The following is a 22,372-nucleotide window of genomic DNA, read 5'->3' as shown; positions in this document are numbered from 1 at the left end:
TTCAAACTTCCGCCTTACTAGCTCCGTGTCTTTTCAAATGATCGCAGACTAAATATGTTTGTTTTACGTGAAAATATTTATCGAATAATTCTTGAGAAATATTTTTACATGAAAAAATTTATTAATGTGGTTTGCTAGGTATGAGAATATTTTCACACCAATTGGTCCTAGTGCATTATTTCACACCAAAAAGCCGCTAATTACTGTGATAATATTCTCACACTTAACTGCATCAGGGAAGTTTTTTATGGGAAAATAAATATTTCAAGCGAATCAAACATGCATCATGAGAATTGTATGTGACTATGCGCTTTGATAAGGACTATTGCCTCATTCATTGGATAAGGATGTCTCAAAAAAGGAAAGTGGACAAGGATGTGAGCGTCTTTCAAATAATTTGACCTACCCAAATCCCTTGAAAATAAATATTACCTTCTTTTTCTCAGTTATAAACTTGAAGCATGTTTTTTACTAAGGCACGGTTGGTATGCGTGAAAATACTTTTATGGAAAAACACTATCCTATAATTAGCTATGGAGTTTTTTCACACTCCTTTGGTCCCATCATATTTTCCTATATCAATTGGTAGTCAATTGAAGTGAATAACTCTAACACTTAATCAGGAAGTTTTTGTACTATGAAAATATTTTCACATGTGCCAAATGTGCTATTAAAATTCTTTGTTCGGGTTTGGTAAGTTAGTTGTATCACTTAAAAAAAACAATGAGGCAATTGAATAAGTGTTTTATTTAGGTAGGATTTCTAAAATCATTTCATTTAGATGTCTTCGTTTATATTTTATTAAAAATACTCAAATTGCTTGTATGTTTTGTTGGGAAAATTACACATATATCCGTTATAGTTTAAGTTATTACGGTTACACTGAATAATTTCCGTTATTACACCCATGTTCGCTCTTTTCATCTCAAAATTTTAAAAAAATACCACTTTACCCTTTTTCGGGTATTGAACAACTGAATTCAAAAAAATTTCGGTTGTTCTACAACCGAAGAAGGGATTAGCTCGTTTAAACTTCCCGCTCTGGTTTCGGTTGTTCAACAACCGAAATTAGAGTTTTCTGGTGTTGAAACACCGAAAATCTAATTTTGATTGTTGAACAACCGAAACCATAGATTTTTTGGTTTTTCAACACCCGAAAACAGGAGTTGCTCTCCCGCTATGGTTTCGGTTGTTCGACAACCGAAATTCGGTTTTTCGGTTGTTCAAAAACCGAAAATTTGATTTCGAATTTTCAACAACCGAAATTTTGTGGATTTTGGTTTTTGATTAACCGAAAATATTCGCGCCAATATTTCCCGCGTTTTAGCATAAGAAATTTTTTATATATATAAATTTGGGGAAAAACAAGCAAAATACAGTATCATACGTGGATCATACCTTTTTTACTTTCGCGCAATACAGATCCCACAAGATTGACTCACGGTCGTGATTGGTACCGTTCTTACTCTTGTCTTATGTTGTTGATTATTTTTTGTTAATTTTGTCACAATTAATAGAAGGGAAAAGCTTATATAGAGTCGAGGCTCTAAACAATCACATTCGAGCCTACCTCAAAAGTTTCACTAGATGAGATTGTTTTTGGGCATCAAAAATCCTCAAATTGATCATGTCGAATCAAGATGCATGTATATGAGAAAAAAAATGATTTCAAGTGTTGGAAATAATGTATTTTGTAATGCATTTTTTGACTGTCAATTTTCAAGATTTTCAAGTTTTCATAGATCTGTCGATCTACACCATTTTTTAAGCTTTACACTTTATAAATAAAGATTAAAATATATTTTAAAGCTATCACAAAGATTTTCAGTGTTGAAACCACATACCTCAACACTATTTAAAGATAGGCTCGAATTTGATTGTTTAGAGCCTAGACTCTATACAAACTGCACCCCTAATAGAATATTATATTTTTATATATGTAATTTTTATGTATTGTTGATTAATAAATAATATTTGTTAAAATATTGTTGAAGTTGTTTCTTTGTATAGTTATTTGTTGTTTGTATAAATCTTTATTTTTTGTATTATGTTGATACATTGTATTTATTGTTTTGGTTAAATATTTTTCAACTTGTTGGTTTATGTTAATATTTGTTTTTCATTCGGTGTTTGTTTGAGTATTTGTTATTTTTGTTGTTTATTAATTATTTGTCTTTTTATAGTAGTACACTATTTCAATCTATTATGTCCTACTCAAAATTTATGAACCCCAAAGTACTTAGAAATATCCATATTTTTTGTATTCCTTATTGTATTGATCTTTTGTAACACAAATTTTGCTCTTCATTTAATACAAGTGGCATTGATAATGATTACCGAGGGACTGCAACTGGTATTCCGATATGGGAGGTCATTTGAGATAAATGTAAATGACGGATATGTTATTTATAAAGGGGGAAAATTGAAGGTCACGAAGTATAATGGAAATAGATCCTTAGAGGAACTAAAAAATCATTTTGGCAATTTAACCATGTGTGATCCAAACAAATTAGTTATTATGTACCACAAGATAAGTCTATCTAGTAGGCTTGAATTGATTGATGTAACTGATGATATAGATGTATCTTTTATGTTGGGAGGGGAATCTTCGAGAAATGTTGTATCTATTGCCTCTAGAATGGAGCCAAAACGGGAATTTATTGCTGAAGCCTCATCTTCAAGGAATAGGTATATCTACAATTTACTTTTTCATCTGTAAATTACTTTATTTTAATCTTTTATATACAGAAATTGTTGCTTCATCTTACACTCTATCTTTTGTCAACAGTCAGCGTAACGCTTTACCTAATCAAGATCAAAACATTCAAGTGGGCCCCGACCCTGAGCTTGTACTAGAGCGTGATATGGCAGATGTTGAACTAAGAGAGAGCCCATGTAGAGGATTTGGTAATGAGGTTCAATTGAATATTAGGCAATTTTTTGAAATGTCAATGAATGTCGTCATCATCTAGTTGATTTTTCAATCCACAATAATTTTGTTCTAAAATTTGACAAAAGTGAATTGGGATGGGTGTGGGAAAGTTGTAAGGCAGAGGGATGCAGATGGCTGCTTACGAGTTGGCAGTACTACATACTTTAAAGTGAAGTCTATGATTAAGGAGCACACATGTAGTGGTCCAATGGGGAGGGTCCATCAGTCACTAGCTCGTAGTGATTAGGTGGCACAAAAGATTAAAGGCCGCCTTATTGACCAACAAAATATTAGAGCGAAAGACATCGTAAAGGATGTCCAACGTGATCACAGTGTTAGGCTTTCCTACATACAAGCTTGGCGGGGAAAAGAGGTTGCAAGAGAGATGATAGATGGATCAACGACAATACCATGACCTCCCATTGTATATAGCGAAGATCCGAAGAACCAACCCGGGAACCAAAGTTCGCATCCACACAGATGAAGACAGGTTCAAACGACTATTTATTAGTTATAGTCCATGCATCATGGATTTTGTTAATGGATGCAGGTCACCAATTGGTATTGATGGGACATTCTTAAAATGAAAATATCAAGGTATATTATTGTGCGTCATCGCCCTAGATGTAAATAATGGGCTCTTCTCATTGGCATTTGCAGTAGTTGAGAATGAGAACTATCAGAGTTGGTATTGGTTCTTAAGTATATTGAGAGAGCTATTACATGAGTATCCTAGTCTGCCTACCTTAACATTATATCAGATCGACAGAAAAACCTACCATAACCAATAGAGAAATGTTTTTTCACATGTTTTCCATCATTCTTCATGCGACATATGAGAGAAAACTTCATGGGTTTTTTGAAGAAGTCAGCAAATACTAAAGTATTGTTGATGCTGTTTTGAAAGGCTGCCCGTAAAACGACCATTTGTGGGTTTGAAAAAATAATGTTTGATATACAGTGTGCCGACCCATAAGCATATGAGTGGATTAAGAATATCCCTCCCAAATTTTGAGCAGATACCTATTTTCTAGGGACAAGATATAATCATCTTACCTCTAACATGGTGGAGTCATTCAATGCTTGGATTTTATCTGCTCGACAAAAGACGATCATTACAATGTGTGAAGAAATAAGGGTACAGTTGATGACCAGGTTTGAAGAGAAGAGGGAGTTAGGTAATACTTGGAGCAGGATCTAGTATCGAAAGCCCAAGAATTACTCCACTTGCGAAAGATGAAGGCTAGATATTTTCACATAGTTATATCTACCATGGACACGAAGTTTGAGATCTACTATTTTGGGAAGAAGTATGCTATTATTGATTTAAGGCATTGGACGTGCAGTTGTAGAAAATGGCAACTCAATGGCATTCCGTGTGGTCATGCCATTGTGGTTATTACCTATTTATATTTGGATCCCACTGCATACTTCCTTCAGTATTTCACAGTGGAATACTTTAAAAAGGCCTATCAAACTCCCTTTGGGCCTATCGCGAATGATATTGAGTTGGTAGGTATGGTCAACCGGGCAGTGTTCCCACCAAGGACTACACACCTTCCCCGTAGGCCCAAAAAGCAACAAAAAATATCCGATACCGCCCATCACCAGGCCTTTGAAGTGCATCACAGTGGATCATAATAAGACGTCATGCAGAGAACCGATAGATTGAAAATTCAATGTTGTCAATCTTGTGTTTGAGTATCGAATTATCAATTTGATGAAATAATGAATAGACTAAATTCAATATTGTCAATCTTGTGTTTGTGTATCAAATTATCAATTTGATGAATTAATGAATAGACTGAATTCAATGTTGCCAATCTTGTGTTTGTGTATCGAATTATCAATTTGATGAATCCTTTCATAGATTGAATTCTGTGTTGTCAATCTTGTGTTATTGTACTTAGTGTTATAGTTAGATCGATAACAAAACTTTGAGCGTATCTCAAAACTTTTAGCAATGACTTTCAGTAATGATTGCAATGAATCTGGAAAAGAAAAAAAAAATATTCGTTGTCGTAATATAGAGCATTTGGTCGTAAACAATCAAATTAGAGTGCACCTCAAAAATTTCAGCATTTGATTGTTCTGATGCACAAATATCTTCAAATGGTCAAACATCAATATATGGCCATTAGGACAAAAAAATGAGTTTTGTTGTTTTCGGTTGTTGAACAACCGAAATGGTGTGAATTTCGGTTGTTCAACAATCGAAATGGTATCTGCGAATATCCAGGGACCTTCTGTTATTCGCAAAGACTATTTTGGTTGTTGAACAACAGAAATTTGACAATTTTGGTTGTTCAACAAACGAAATGGTTCTCTACGAACATTCAGGGACCTTATGTTGTTCGCAGAGAAGATTTTGATTGTCGAACAACCGAAATCAACCATTTCGATTATTCAAAAACTGAAACGGTCTACCCCCAAATTCACAACAAAGACCATTTCGGTTGTTGAACAACCTAAATGGTGCTAATTTCGGTTGTCCAACAACCAAAATGGTCCCTATGAACATCCAGAGACCTTCTGTTGACAGAGACCATTTCGGTTGTTGAACAACTGGAATTAGACAATTTCGATTGTTCAACTTTCGAAATTGTACCAAATGGTCTACCCCCAAATTCAGGGTAAAGACTATTTCGATTGTTAAACAATCAAAATGATTATCTGCGAACATACAGGGACATTTTGTTATTTGCAGAGAAGATTTTGGTTGTTGAACAACCGAAGTCAACCATTTCGGTTGTTCAACAACTGAAATTGTCACCATTTCGGTTGTTGAACAACCGAAATGGTTTACCCCCCAATTCTTATGATTTTGTACTCATTTTTGTGTCTTTTGAGTTGCATCCAGTTTAAATATTTTCGTTCTTCTGGTGGTTACTACGTCATGCACTTATTGGTTGCATTCAATACGTTAATTGGGTTGGTCATTACCAGCCATGTGCATAGGGCTGAAGCTGCTCATGGGCTTCTGAATGTTCTCTTCGTCACATTCAGTTTGGCTGTAAATTTATTGCTTTAGATGGTTCATGCAACATATGTAGAATGCTAAAATGTCAAAACCTATTAATGTCTTGGCTCTAGTGGGGCACACAAAAAACTGAACTACATAAATTAATTTTAGCACAAGTATGAAAGTCACCTTGGAATGGAATTTTGAAGTATATTTAGCAATGTTAGGGCAAACTCATTTAATTACTTAATTCAATTACTTATGAATCTGATCACAAGGAACCATGAAGCAGTCCAAAATGGATTACCAAATGTATTCAATGACCAATACATTATCCTTTCATAACATTACAAATGTATTCAACACATTACAAATGTATTCAATGACCATTACATTGCCAAATAAGACATCTACATTGGCCGCCTTCTCTTCGGCTGATACTTCTTCTTTCATGTGTTATGTTTTATGGGCTCCTCAACTGCATGTTGTGTGGATGGAGCCAAGTCTTCTGCATGCTGACTACTTTAACCCACTATATCTTGTCTGCCCTCTTCTTCTACAGCTTCATTATTAACTTGGCTTTGTAAAATTTCTATCATTGCTTCTATATGAACCATGTTGACAGGCACAAACTTAGACAACATTTCAAACACGTTGTTAACGCTATTATAAACTTCATGATACCACTTCTGTCTGAGTGCAAGTGCCTCTGCTAACATGGTTGTACTGACCTCAATTGCATAAACTTGCAAAGACAATTTGTAGGTTAATATAAACATACCAACTGATAGGCAAGTCCATAGCGAACAAAATTTCTAGGTTAATATAAACATATCAATGATCCTTATATCCTCGAGGTCTCATTATATATTGTGGTTCATGTACAGAAATCACATCTTTTTCTTCCTATTCTTGAGGTTGCAATATGTCTTTTAGGGAATGAGAGACATTATGTATTATAAGATAGGACACTCGGCAGTACCAGGCCTTGTATTCCTCTTATGGCAACCCATTGGCAATATCGACTTCAATGTCTGCCATCATATGATCATAACGAGACAACCAATTATGGATTTTGTTTGAATTGACATTTCGCTAATCTCGCTGCCCAACATGTCTATTAGACCTCTTACCAACAGAAGTGGGATTTCTTGGAATGCCATGTTTAGCTCCAAATTGCCAGCAAACACGATCTGGCATGTACGGCTCGGCAATTTCGTCAAAGATAAGCATCGTTATGCACATTGCTGTTTCGAATGCCTGATGCATATCTTCTAAAATGGCCTCAACAAGTTTGAAAATGGGATTCCATATTACCTGTAATATTATATGCAATCACACATACGACTATTAGTCAATAATAAAAACTACAAATACTTTAATACAAATGAAAGTAATTAATATCAAAGTACACACTAACCTCATTAAGTTGGAGGCTATCCAATTCTTCTCTATTGGGAGGTATCGGGTTATGAGGATTGCCATAATAGTTCTTTAGTGGCTCCCATCTTTTTTCCCTAGGCATATTTGGAGATATACTATGCGGTATGGGCCTCATATGCATAATGTATTCATAAGACCAACACTGCATTATATCAAGATATGATACGCAATAAATTTTATTTCTAACTAATCTAAACTGTTATGCTTATGTCTATACAAAAATTAAATTTACCTGCATAAGAGTGACCGAACCACTAAATGTCTTCGCTTGAATGTACAAGCTTTTCCAATGGAACGATAAAGAAATGCGAGAGCTGCAGCACCCCAAGCATATCTCCTAGCTTCCTCAATATCTTCAAATAATTGCAAGTATCTTGTTGGTACTATTGCAACTGACGCATCAACAAAATTTGTAATGCTAATGAGGAAGAGTAGATAGACTCGAGTATATCTGAGTACTTCCACAAGGATTGCATCAGGTGGCAATTCCTTAAAATTTCCCTTCAACCATGAATGCTTAGGTTGTTAGGTTGCCTCCAGTGGAGACTATACCCAAATTGTTTTCTATGAACTCCCGGAGGTCACTAATAGGGCGACGTGTAACATGCTCGCCCTCCACAGCCAGTCCTAAAATCTCGTACACATCAAATAAAGTTGGTGTCATCTCACCAATTTGAATGTTGTAATAGAATGAATTTGTCTCAGAACGCCACCTCTCTGCATTGCCTGCGACCAAAGGATATTCAATTCGACCTGGTCGGATGATAGATAGAGCAGCCAACCCAGACACATTCACTAATTGAATTTGCTCATCGGTTAGTTGCCAATCGTTCAATTGAAATTCTTCTCATCGATTCTAATTTCCTGTTTTACTTGGAATACAACAAATAGAAAACATATGAGTCACAATAAATATACACATGTATTTCCCATATGGTGTTGAAACAAACTACAATTTATTGAAAAATAACAAACTAATGGAAAGAGCAATTGAATATATGCATATACATGTCCTTCCCATATGAAATATGATGAATGTTCTGGGTGAAGTTGTAGCGAACTAGGGTCCTGAGGACCTCTTGAGTATCCCCCCTCTAGATAGGCACGACTCATACACTGAAATCGAGAGAAAACACTCATCATGCATTTTAAAATTGCATCATGCATTTGCATATAGAATACTACTCCAACAAAAGAATATGATAATAAATTTACATATCAAATACGACTCATATTTACATACAGTATGCATAAAGTTATTTGTTACCTATGTACTAAACCCGCAAGCATTTGCAAAATGTTCAAGGTAAATAGCAAGCCAAACTATAAATGTAGTGACTAACACATTTGCAACTCGTATGTAATCCATATATCAATAAATCATATATCACTAACAATGAAATGGGTATGAAGTAATGAATGCAAAAATTTTGTTCTTGTATGATAACCAAAACAATGTTCTATACCATCTATGTACCTATTCATCTATGTACCATCTATGTACCTATTCAAAATATATGCTATAAGAAATTTCAACTTACAAAACCAACACTCATTCATTATAAGCCCATACAGCAGCTAGGAGAAATCAAATAAATCAGCAACTCATGCACCGTTTCAGACAACTAAGATATTGGTTAAAAGGGAAAGAATTAAAGATAACTATTGTTTTTTGCATTTAATATAACCCAAATATTAATTACAACAACACAGAGTAACATCCAACAATCTGTATTAAGATACTCATTTCAAATTATAAGTCCAACATAGCATAACTCATACACTTTAAAAGACAAATGCAACATCCAATAACATAGGGTGCTAAATAAAGCAACAAATTTCAAATTACAGATAGATTCATTTATACACAATCACAAAACACAAACCCATTCAACTATAGATAAACCCCAAAATTTTCAGTTAGATACTACTCATTTAAAATTGTAAATTGCAAATTGCTAACCCAATGAAGCATAAGTTATACATTTTCAAGTACAAAGGCAACATCCAATGACACATTTAGCTATCTTAAGCTATTGATTTCAAATTGCAGGTTAATTCATTTGGAGTTCTAATAAAACCCCCTACTTTGTAGTTCTCAGTAACCCCAAATTTAGAAATTCTTAAACAATAAATAAAAACGAAACATAACTCAATAACTCATGTATAGCATTCAAGAAATATAAAAACCCCAAATTTACAGTTATTACAAACCCCAAATAATTGCACTTCTTAAAAATCCCAACTATCACACAAACAAATCGTCATTAAAGAATCTGTAAATTCCATCAAATAAACTGTAAATTGACCGCTTCTACTCAAGTATGAAACAATAAATCATAATCTTATACAATGTTAACTTCAAAAAATCGAACAAGAAATCAGATTATAGATACCTTACGTTCACTACAGATTAGAAATCCATCAACTGCCCTCAAAATGCGTCAAATGCTATTATGATCCGTCAAAATACTTGTATCTAGATCTAAATAAGTTGTTTTGATTGTCAGAAAGGTAAGAGTCAATGAGAAATGGGGGGAAAGAGAGAGTAAAGCAAAAGAAACAGATCCAGGAATTTTAAACAAGCCCCGCACAATTTCAGTTGTTGAACATCTGAAAATTGAAATTCGGTTGTTCTACAACCGAATTTAGATATATTTCAATAAAACTATAGTGGGAAGTTTAAACGAGCTAATCCCTTTTTCGGTTGTTAAACAACCGAAAGTTTTTTGAATTCGATTGTTCAACACCCGAAAAAGGGTAAATTCGTCTTTTTTAAAAAATTCCGTTTTGAAATGAAAAAATGGACAAGGATGTAATAACATAAACTATTTGGTGTAACTGTAATAACGTAAACTATAACATATATATGTGTAATTCTCCCTTTTTGGTTTGTGACGTGAGGATGTGACCAATAATTCACCTACCGAATCCACCTGTAAATAACTCAAATAATTCTTTCCTATTGGCGGCTATAAACATAGAGTATATTTTTCTATTAAAATTCTTTGTTAGGTATGGAACTAGGAAGAAAATGATGAGATTTTAGTAATTTAGCTTCATTTAAATAACTCGATTAAAAGATATAAAAATCAGTGCCAGTTTTTTGTTTCAAATCAATGATAATTTCTTAACATAAAATATTATCAGAATTTAGACCTAAAACATAAAAAACAAGAATATTTACGTCAAGAACAAGAACATGAGCATGGCCACATTATAATAATATCCAAATACAATAGGTCTTTTAGAAAGTTAGTAGTTAGATCATTTAACACATCATTAACTTTGAGGTCATATTTCCAATTTGTTGATGTATTAAAAGAGAAATAAGAAAGCAATCAATGCCATAAGAGGACTTGCATCTTTTGGCTTCAGGCCTCCAAAACAAGGAGAATTTCTACACAGTAAAAATTTAAATATCATTCGAAATGAAAATAGATTAAAAAATTGAAAATATCATCAAAATTTTTAAAAGTAAGGTTTAAGGGTATTATCGTAAAATGATTAGGTTTGGTGATAATCAAAATCACCACTATTATATTTTCCTTAAAAGATTTATGGGCATTATAGTAAAAAAAAAAAAATGCTTCAAATAGAAGAGTGACAGAATGTAATTCAAATAGCAGACCGCACATAGTTTGGATGTGGCTCATATGATGATCAAATGATTGGTTTATTTCTCACAAAAACCTCTCAAAATCTTGAATTTTCAAGACTTTGAACGAGAGAAGTTGTTTGACCAAAAATTTCAAGAGCTTGGTCAACTACATCCAAACTTGAACGCCAAATTTGTCTTATGGTTTCATTGTGGGGTATTTAAGATCACCTCGACCAATGTTGGAGGCATGGATCAGCACGAGCAAGAAGATTATGCATGATTAGCTTTGAAATTTTTATTTTTCAATTTAAATTCTAATAAATTATAGTTTTTTCCAACGTAACAAAATCAAAATTTTATCGTCTCCTTGTATATCTTATTTTTATGATTTGTGTGACTTGTTTTGTTTTATGTTAATTTTTTTAGTTTTTTTGAATTTTTTAGTTCAACTTGCCCTTGACAACTAAACTCAGGGACCGAGAATGGCATTGAGGTCGTAGTGGTAGCGTGACTTGAGCCTCATTTACTGATTTAAGTTTCCATTCCCACTGACGCATTCGAAAACCGCTAATTATTTCTAAAAATGAGTAGGGGCATCTTTTCCCAACTGATCTACCAAAAAAAAAAACTAAACTCAATGACTCCTTGCTTTGGGCGCTTGTGGAGCACGTGTCAATTTAGATGTTTAGTAAAAAAAACATTTACGTTGAAAAAATTATAATATTCCATTCCAAATTAGAAAAGAAAAAATATACAATGAGACCATTTACCTTTGGTATAAAGTGGCCACAATGTGAAAAATAATCAAAGCATAATTAACTAGCTAGACTTGTTTATTTAGCCCCTTTACAATAAATTTTTACTTGACAAATTTCATTTACCTTTGGTGCAAAGTGATCGAAAAATAATCAAAGCACAATTAGTTAACTTGATGTGTTTATTTAGCCTCTTTACAATAAATTTTGACTTGACAAATTTCATTGTTGCCATGTCCCTTTTCAAAAATTTACTTGCTTACTAATTTCTTGAGTTTTTTTCATTAAGCAAATGTTAGACCATTGGGACACCAAAAACTTTGCAAAGGTACCAAATCGCAAAGGAAAACCTTAATATGCAATTTAGAAGGCTTCAATCTGGTGCATCCCTCTAGGATTTCAAAATTTAGTTTTTGCAGTGAGCTTAAGCGTTTTGCCATGACTGTGGTATGATACTAGCCTTTGATAATGGCCGTTTAAGATGTCCCACCTGCTCATATGTCTGTCCCATCCAGAGGAAGGTGAAAACCTAATAAATCATTATCAGAATAGCTTGATTCGAAACCCTAATTTATGTTTCTTCTATATTTCAAGATTTGTTTTGAAAGACCAAGTTTCTTGGATTTTTTTAGCAGATTTGAATAAAAAAGAACTAGAACCCATATTCAGTGCTGAAGAAGCCATAAAAAGAGCTCCTAAAATTGAAGGTTTGTGTGTATTTATATCTGGTTTGTTTCTTTATTGAATGGACGAGGGTCTTGTGGATCGAGTATCGAAGGGAGTTAGGGATCTCTTTGAGGATTGAATCTGAAATCAGATGGTTTTTAGTTGGTGGAGTTTAGAGTTTTATGCAAAATTTGGTTTCACATTTCTTTTTCTCTGTCTTTTTACATGACAATCAAACTTAGGTTTTTTTTTTAGGTTGGAATCTGATATTTTGCATGCTCTAAATTCAAATTTTATTGAATGTTTGAAGCTTGAGACACTAGAATCAACCTCCCAATCCTCTCACTCTCAATGATCTTATATCTTATATTTACATCAACAACTCCCGTCCTTCCCCTCTCTTTCTCTCTCTCTCTCTCACGCACACACAATTAACTTCCCAACTCTGTCGCTCTCAATGATGTTTTATATTATATTTGCATCATAAATCCAGTAGAAAAGAGTGTTCCAAGGTTAGATAACTTTCTTATTGACTACCTTGACATGCAGATGTTTAGTATAAAACAAACAAACTAAAAAAAAGAATAATTTCATGTTAAAGAATTAGTTCTTGAAACAAGTTATCCGGAATATCTATTTTTAAGATTTTGAAGTGTTTATAGATTGCTCAATCGGCATGATTTTTGGAATTGTAATTTTCCTAACTAGGATTAGACAAGGATTTTGAGACCATCATAAGTTTGTTGACATTAGAACTACATCTTTGTTTTCTGGATAAAGAGTATTTACTTTTTATCCAATAGTAAAAAATTAAAATATATAGATTAAAATAAGAATAGAAGAAACAACTAGAAAGTTGGAAAGAACCCCTTTCTTAGCCAAATCATATGCAATGTCATTCGCCTCCTAATAAACATGATGAACGCTAATTCCATTGAGGATATTAATTCTATTACCTCAGCCAAATGGATCTAAGACGTCAAAGTGGCTTAGAGATTTTTTAGCACCAATTGATGATATTAAGTGAATCTCCTTCAATGATTAAAGTCTCCCCCAAACCTTTCACCCTCCATATTAGAATATATTGCAACACAACAATCAATTCAGCATGATTGGCCGATAGGCCCAGCATACTAAAAAACAATTGAACTTTCAAAATCTCTACATATCCTCCCCACTCATGCATTCAATGGGTTTCCATAAAAGGAACTATCAAAATTAAGTTTCAAACCCCCCACAAGAGGAAGTTGCCACCAGGCATCTAACTAGAACTAGATCTTCCAGCTCAATTTGGAGGTGCACCTAACTTGTATACTATAAAATGGCCACCTTATAAAAACTTTGCCCCTTTCTAAATGGTGCAACAAATGAAAATAATACAAAATATTTTGAATAGAAAATGATAGAAAACCTCCTAAAACAATTGATTGATATTTTTGGCCAACTCATTTGGCCCAAATATGCTTTTATTATTTTCAACCATCTAAAAATATATCTATAACCCTGATTTTAAACAAATAATTTTCAAATAAAAAATAAAAAATAAAATAAAAATCTGTTGTGTATCTGAACCATTGGAAGTGTGCTTGTACACCCTTCCACCGTCCAATGATTCCGATGGAGACTTTTCCCATGGCAAAAAAAAAATGAGGACATAAATTACCAATTTAAATGATTGAAGGCCTAGTTAAGAAATTGGATGAGTCTAACTTTGTTATGATGCCAAATTATAATAAAAAAACTGACACCGCAATCAAAAAGTCATAGAAGAACATCACATAGAAATGACTTACATGCTTAGAATACTAGACACCAAGAAAATAGGAATCAAAGGGCTGCACGTTTCCACTTTTGATTATCATCGTCGCTTACGGTTTTGCACCAAAGATGAGGTGCATCATCTAACACTCTCCCACTAATTTCTTCACCAAATCCAGAACAATACACTCCTTGGAGGGTAGAAATGTGCTCTAACCACTGTGGAAGCATCCTCAATTTGCCACAAGCCTTAATCTCCAGAGATTGAAGCCATGGCATGGATCCTTCCTCCAATTAACTCTTTTAAAATAAATATGAAGTCCCAAGTGTTGGAGTAGAGGAAAGCCTCCCCCAATGCAATGCATCTCCTTCCCAACGTATGCATTGCGGCATAATCTTAAAAATTTGAGGTGTCGCAACTCTTGGAGCTTTAAGAACCCCTCCTCATTCAATTCACTATAATATAAATCCAACTTGGTGAGTTTTGGAAGGCTCCCAAACCAGCTTGGTACCTTCCCTAACTTTCCATCCAACCCCAATTTCTCAAGAGCCAATGGCGGGCTTGAAATTGCCTCCAAATTTTGCATTGTTCCACGCTTTGCATGTAGAGACAAAGAACGCAGGCATTTTAGCTGCCTAATGGACCCGTAGATTGATCTAATGTCTTCGTCCACCATATCGAAAATACGTACTTTCTTGAGTTTCGAGAAATTGCCCAATGGCTCTCGTAAGAAGCCAAGACCATGTGTCCACAACGTTGGGAGGCATCTCGAACTCCCTGCCTTTAAATGCATTGGTTGCGAGTATTTAAGCATATCATTTGCATAAAGGTCTCTCAAACTTGGCAACTCTAGGCTCCAACTCGAATTTAAGCCTTTATAAATCCTACCATAAGTATAATCTTCAACCCTCAAGTCAAGCACTTGCAAGTATTGAAGATTTCTCAAGAAGCTAAGAAGAACCAAACTTCCCAATTCTTTTAATCAGCATTCAACACTAATATCCTCAAGTAACAATACCCGAACTAGCTTAGCATTGTCTAAACAGTGTTTGGAAACGGATGGCAATGTTAAACACGAGAAAAAAAGGAATGAGGGAATTTTAGAAGGAGATTTATGGAATGAAACATGGCCATCAATTCCTCGATATGAGGCAAGACATCGGGTCCTTGATATCTTTACTTGCAACCACCCCAAGGAAGTTCTGCTCTTGGGCAATTCTTAAGCCCATATCACGTAAGAGGTCATTCATAACACAAGATTTGACGTGTCCACTTGAGCTCATACTTTCCACCTGTATTATAGACTTACCAATTCTTCAAGGTAGTCCTCTGCCACATCTTCTAATATCTCATCTCCTCTCTTTTCAATAAACCCTTCACCCACCCATAATTGTATTAATCTCGTCCTTCTGATCTTGTAATCTTCCGGATAACCAGATAAAACTAAGAAACATGGTTTAAGGTAGTAGGGTAAATCAAAATAACTTAATGCTAGTATCTCAGAGATTTTGATCTTACCTCTATCTTGATAATAGCTGAAGCCGTCAAGCACTTTCTGCCATTCCGATGCTGTCCTTATATATCCTCAGTCGTGCTAGGGGTAACCCTCCACATCTATCCCCAATGCCATTGCTAATATCTGCCAAATATTGGGGTCATTTTTCATTGTTTTTCACAAAAACCTTCTCGCAGAACAACTCCCAACTCTCATTTTTTGGCAGTGGTTCAAGATAATGGATGGTGCTTCTATCCACCATCTTGGCCAGGTCCCTATTTCGAGTTGTTATTAAAACCCTATTGTCATTGTTCACATCAGGTAGAGCTTCTCTTAGAGAATCCCATGCTTGGAAATCCCATATATCATCCAACACTATTAAATACCTCCTTGTCCTCAAATGAGTATACAAAACTTCCTTCAACCTTTGTTCACTCATAATTTGTAGGCCCTCAGGTGAACCTACAGCCTTACTGATCATGCCACGAAGTATCTCAATTATGCTGTAATTCTGAGATACACTTACCCAATCAAAATAATTGAAGTGTAGCCTTATATCTTCTCCATTATAGAGTTTCTTTACAAGAGTTGTCTTACCAACACCGCCCATGCCAACCACGAAAACCACAGAGAGTTGTTCCTCTCCATCCAATAATAATTCCTTTAAAGAATTCACTTTCTTCTCAATCCCCACTAAATCCTGTTCGACTTCTAGAGGTGAGGCTTTTCTCAAACTTTGGGCTCTAGAACTTGTGGCTTCCCCCAAGTTGCTGCTCTGCCGCGCATCATAGACAGACATCGCCCTTCCGATATCGCCAAGCCTATTGCTGATATCCTCGTACCCACCTCGTGACGACCTCTCAAATGCCAAATCAAACAGGCATAATTTCTCAAAGAACCCAGAAGTCCCCTTCTATTTTGCTGCATAGCTTGAAGAACAAAACATTCCGATGATGTCCTCAGACTCAGACGCAAGATCTACCAAATTTTTTGTTCTCTCATCACTGTCTCCCCACGTCTTCAAGGAAGGCGTTCATCCGTTTTAGTTCGGCCTTGAGTCTGTCGACTTGTTTCCCCTATTCTGTGCAATAAAAATTGCTTCCCGTACGAGAGGTGTGCTTAATGTTTTCAAGACGCTGGTCACTACATAAGCCATTTCCAAATCTTTCCCCTGCACTCGATGCTCTCTCTCCCTTAACTCTCAAGTAGTGATGAATAAGCTTGCCTCAACCCTCAAGTAGTGATGAATAAGCTTGTACCAAAAGTTTCAAACGAGCGCCCCATTTTCTATTAGTTTGGTAAGATCAAGTGCTGCATTTTCTTTTTCCCAATAAACACAAAACGACATTAAAAATTAATAGGAAGACGCATTTTGGATAGCTTCCTAGAAAGAAGACTTTGACTCGAGGGCTCTAATAAAGGCCAGTGGCATGAGCTCTTTTCGTGGTGAACCCCCAACAACCTATACTTACGTTTTTCAAAATATGATATATAGTTATAATAGTAGCTTGTTTTCTCCCCGTACTACAACATGTGAATTTCTCAAAAATCGATCTGGTTTTGTTCGCTCATGCTCAAACCTCCATTTCACGTGATAGACCATGTACACAATATACGCTCATGAGACCATAAAAAACCTTTCCTTAGATAACCAAACCTTTCTCGTAATTGCCGCTTCGCCCACGTGAGCTCACATGAAGGACCTATTAAAAATATATTATAATGTATTATAATATATAATAATGTAATAAATTATATTATAAAAATTTTGATTCTCTTTCTCGTAAAATCATTCCATGGTCCCTTTTTTTTGACAAATAAATAATAATTTTCATTGATTAATTATTCGATGGCTTCGTTCTCTCTCTTGCTCTCTATTTCACTGTTTAAGGACCATTTATTTTTATATTAGTAGAAGGGGACGAAAAGTTTGTTATAATGGTTGCGAGGTACCTCATTGTGTATTCATCAATTAAAAATATGTTTGAGTATTTTTTTTTATTTTCTACTCCCCCGGGTACATATTGCACATGTGATTTATTAAATTAAACCTTTTTGCGAATAATAAAATTTTAATTTTTCTCTTAAAAATAAGTTTTTTTTTGTAATTTAGAATGCATTGTAAATTTTATTTAAAAATTACTATGAAAAGCACCAAGCAGATTTAGGAGGAGCTTCTTGAATTATAGTAGGTGTTATATGATCTACCATTAGATTGTATTTTGCAAGGTACAGCACAACAATGTGCTAAACACTGAAATTTCAAACGTATCTACCAAAAGTTCAATTAATTACAGTACCATTTCAATACTATATATCTCAAAACTTTATAATCAAGGCCCTAACGTGTACATGGATAAATTAGGAAAAAACTAATCCGAATAAAAATTACATATATTATATATTACATATTATATATTATAATTATAATATATAGTACATATTATATATTACATATATTAAATATATATAATATATATTATACTATATTAACAAAAAAGAAGTAAAAAATTACAATATAACCTTATACTATATTATATAATGTAATGAAATGAAAACAATTAATAAAAAATTTAAAAAGGTGAAAATTTTAAAATACATTGATCTAAAATGTTAAATTTATCGGTTAATATTATATTATGTTTTGTTATCCATAACTTTGTTTTTTTTTTGGGTAAGTTTATCTATAACTTTGTTGGTCTATTCATATAACCAGTTATCATATTTTCTACTCCTGTGGATACGTAGTGCACATGTGATTTATTAAAACTCCTTGTAATATTTAAGTTTTTCTCTTAAAAATAAATTGTTTTATAATTTAGATATACATTGTAAATTTTATTTAAAAATTACTATGAAGAGCACTTAAGTTTTTCTGTTAAAAATAAATTCTTTCATAATTTAGATATACATTGTAAATTTTATTTAAAAATTACTTTGAAGAGCACCTAACACACTAAAAAAGAGGCTCGTTAAAAACAGATATATATTTCAAAATTTCAATTAATATAGTATTACATTTACTTAAAAAAATTGACATATAATTCTTAAAATTAATAAAAAAAATTTGGAGCTTTCGTTATGACCGTGGCCTCTGAAGGCTTAAAAAATTAATAGTCGACAATTACATCGTCTTTTGTAAGGTACACCACCTCATGCGCTACACGCTGAAACTTCAATCATATCTACCAAAATTTCACCCAATTTCAGTAGCCTTTGAATATTATAATTTAAGTAATGGTAAATCACCATATCTATTAAAAAAACACACACACATCTGATTAAATTTAGTATATGAGCATATTATAAGCAATTTATTCAGATGATCATAGTAATTACAAGTTTATATCTTGTGCTAATATTTTAACTTCGGTGCATAAATCATTTTAAGGTAAATTTAATCTATATAAATATATATGGCCAATTAAAATCATGTGCGAAAAACATGCCTCCGCTGGTATATAATAAAAGAGAGTGAGGGAAACATGGGCGTAGCGAAAAGGTGGCTGGGGAGCGTGAGCCAGGTACATGTGGTGGCTCCTCAATCATAGTAAATTATTTGGGTTATAAAATAAAAATTACAAAATTGAGAAGAGTAGAATATATAAATAAAGTGGGTAGGCTCCACCAGCATTCTTTTATAATAAAAATTGTTTATCCAGTTTTCAAGTGAGCCATCCGATTCCCTGGCAAATAAATCGGTTCGAACCGATTGGTTCATAGGTGGAGTTGGCCGGTTTATGATATTTAAGAAAAACCGCATTAGTATCGATGATTCTCGATTCGAATCGGCCAGTTCTAATACGAGTCCGAGTCGCTGATTTTTAAAACCTTGAAAGAAACTAAAAAGCTTCTCATTGGCATGCATCACGTCTTATGTAAGGCTGGATATAAAACAACTAATTGTGGGCTCCAAAAAATTTCAACGTTGTTCTTTTTTTTATTCTAAAATTTTGAAAATCTCTATACCTAATTTGCAATCTAAACTCTCATTCATTCGATTTCTTTGCTTAAATTTGCCAAGAAAATTCCCGTTCATCTCTTATTGGAAAACTCTTTTATTTTTTATCCAAATCTTGATTGAACCAGTTCATCTCTTATTGGAAAACTCTTTTATTTTTTATCCAAATCTTGATTGAACCAATAATCGAGAATTGAAACAGGAGAAAGTTTTGGATGGAAGTGATGGACATATATCAAGTCAAGAAACGTGCATTTATTTTTGGGCACAATATTTTCTTCTTTTTCTGTGTATCCATATTAAAAAGGTGATTCATTGCATATGTTACTTTCTTTAGTAGTCCACATTTGTAATCCTATAAATTGGGACTCTTGATATCTTCGATAAACTCTAAAATACATATTTCATGGGGGCTTAAGGCTCAAATATACAGAAATATGGTTTCTCATGATATAAAAGCTAGGTTTTTTGTCTGCTAGACGTTCATGTTTGTGAGTGGTTCATTCTTCCTTGATCGTCCATCTTGTGGCTGTAGATATCGATCTCTACATTGTCTTGATTCGTCAAATCCAGTTGATCTTGCTTGCGGTTTCTACAAATATACTTTGTGGGGAGAAACTTCTATAGTTTCTCATATTTGAGCTTTCACGCAACGGACCAAGAGCAAAAAAAATAAAAATAAAAATTAAGGTCATGTATCCCTTCTGCTCTCTCTCTAACTTTTAGTTTTGATTTGTTTCTTTTTACATCTTTGCCTTGTTGATAAAAATCTGTTTTCTCTTATCTCGCTCTTATTCCTAGTTCATCCCATCCAAGTTTCTTTCATAAAAATCATGCCATCGTTGAGCTCTTGTTTATTTTATTTTATTTATCTTTTCCACGTCAATTTTTTAGAGCTTGGAATAAGCACTTCGAGTTAAAACTTGTTCCCTCGTTTTTCCCATCGTCTGTCTTCTAAAGCCAGGCCTTTTTCTTTTTTTTGCTTAGCAAGAGAGCATCATCCTTGCTATAAGAGCATAGTCTTTCTCGTTGTTCAGCCTTGCGTCTTCTCCCCCATCATCTTCTATCTGTTTATCGGACACATCGGGGACACATAAAAAAAAAAAAAATCAAGTCCAGAACTCTTCTTTCTCACTCAATTTGGGTTATTTTTGAAAAAAATCAGATCTGAGTTTTGATCTAAAATCCAGTCTCTAGATCACATCTGTGAAATGCAGAGTCACAATTTGGTATTTCGTCTTTCAATCATCGAGCCTCTGTTTTCAGTTTCTCTGATCGGTGAAGCCATCAATTTGAATGTACCTCCCTGTTCATCTGGCATCGAAACCCAGGTAAACCATTGCTATCATGTTTCCCTTTGATGCCGGACCTTTGGTAAGCCAGATTTGAAACCCGCCTCTAAATCCACCTTTGAAAATGGCCGATCTGCACTATCTGCAAAATAGCCACCAAGTCATGTTTCAACTCTCTGATCTGTCTCTCAGCCGAGTCATATTTTGACCCTCTAATCTGTTTTGGATATTATTGCTCTCAACTTCGAATCTATGGTCCAACTGTGCTTTGTTGATCCGACACTGATTTTTGTTGGCTCTTCCAAGTGCCTCCTATTTTGATGATCGAATTTCTCGATCCTGATTGATGATCAAGTTTTCGTTACTCGATCATGTTTAGTGATTGAGTTTTCTATTACTAAATCCTATTGGATGATAGAGTTTTCTGTTACTCCATCTTGTGTGATGATCGAGTTTTTTTTTTCGTTGCTTGATCCTGTTTGTTTTGGAGGCCTATTGATTTGTTGTTATGTGAGACACATCTGATCGAAGTGTCAGTTTTTGTTTTTTATGATTGCTAATTTGCAGTTGCTCAAGCTTCTTCTATTCCTAATTTGTTTTTAAAGCCTGTCTTCATTTGTCCAAACTCAAGTTGCTCTTTCTTAATGCATATTGAGTTTGAGGGGGAGCATGGAAATTATAGAAACATGCACTTACTTTTGGATACAACATTTAGGGAGATAGTTCATTGTATATATTACTTTATTTAGTATTACACAGTTTGTAACCCTATAAATTGAGACTCTTTTTTACGTATTCTATAAGCTCTGAAATACACATTTCATGGGGGCGTAGGGCCCTAATATATAGAAATAAAGTTTCTCACAGTCTATAGGGGAGTGAATGCGAGGGCAGATTCTTTCGCTAGAGATGGAGTTCAAGCTGATCATTTAATTGTTTCTCCTTTAAAATTGTAGTTTTTTTTTTTTTTCCATTTGTGATCAATAAATTTGCACATTATTGTAAAAAAAAAAAGGGGGAACGAACAAAAAAATAGAAATATTAGAAAAATTCATTCTATGTCATTTTATTTTTTCCTATGTCATTTTATTTTTTCTTTCTTATTTCTTTTATTTTTTTAGATTTTATGAAATAGTTTTCTCAATGATTTATTTTTTGAATATCCAAAAACGCAAATCATAAAAAAATTCATTCCTTGTTTTGTTTTTTAATTCCTCTTCTTATTTTATTACATTTTCATAATTATGTTTTCATTTTTTGTATTTTCTAAACCGATTGAAAAAGAGTAACAATAATACCCCAAAGATGTTTTTAAAACAAATTTTTGTATTTACCTTCTTTAAAAGTTTAAAGAATTTATTAAAAATTTTAATTGTTAAGTCCCTTAAAAATTTGCATTATTAAAACAGAAAATGTATAATAAAAAAAAAAATGGAGCTCGAAAATTATTACTGCCTTTTATATTGTTTACATTTTCCTTTGATATCTTGCGGGGCTTTTACAAAT

At 33.7% G+C, this 22,372-nt stretch overlaps 1 non-coding gene across 1 annotated transcript; it reads right to left on the bottom strand.

The window, feature by feature from the left end:
• Positions 1–14,215: 14,215 nt before the first annotated feature.
• Positions 14,216–16,848, bottom strand: LOC18429718 (disease resistance protein RPP13). Its single transcript, XR_016043443.1, has 3 exons — positions 15,788–16,848; positions 15,266–15,702; positions 14,216–15,093 (listed from the first exon to the last, which is right to left on the bottom strand). It is a non-coding gene; the product is annotated as a disease resistance protein RPP13 (transcript).
• Between the last annotated feature and the right edge of the window lie 5,524 nt (positions 16,849–22,372).

The sequence above is a fragment of the Amborella trichopoda genome, chromosome 10 (genome assembly GCF_054954075.1).
Source record: "Amborella trichopoda isolate Santa Cruz 75 chromosome 10, AtrichopodaSantaCruz75HAP2 v2.0, whole genome shotgun sequence".
Lineage (NCBI taxonomy): Eukaryota > Viridiplantae > Streptophyta > Magnoliopsida > Amborellales > Amborellaceae > Amborella > Amborella trichopoda.
The sequence above is the reverse complement of the archived record's forward strand: the minus strand, read 5'-3'. Positions and strand labels throughout refer to the sequence as shown.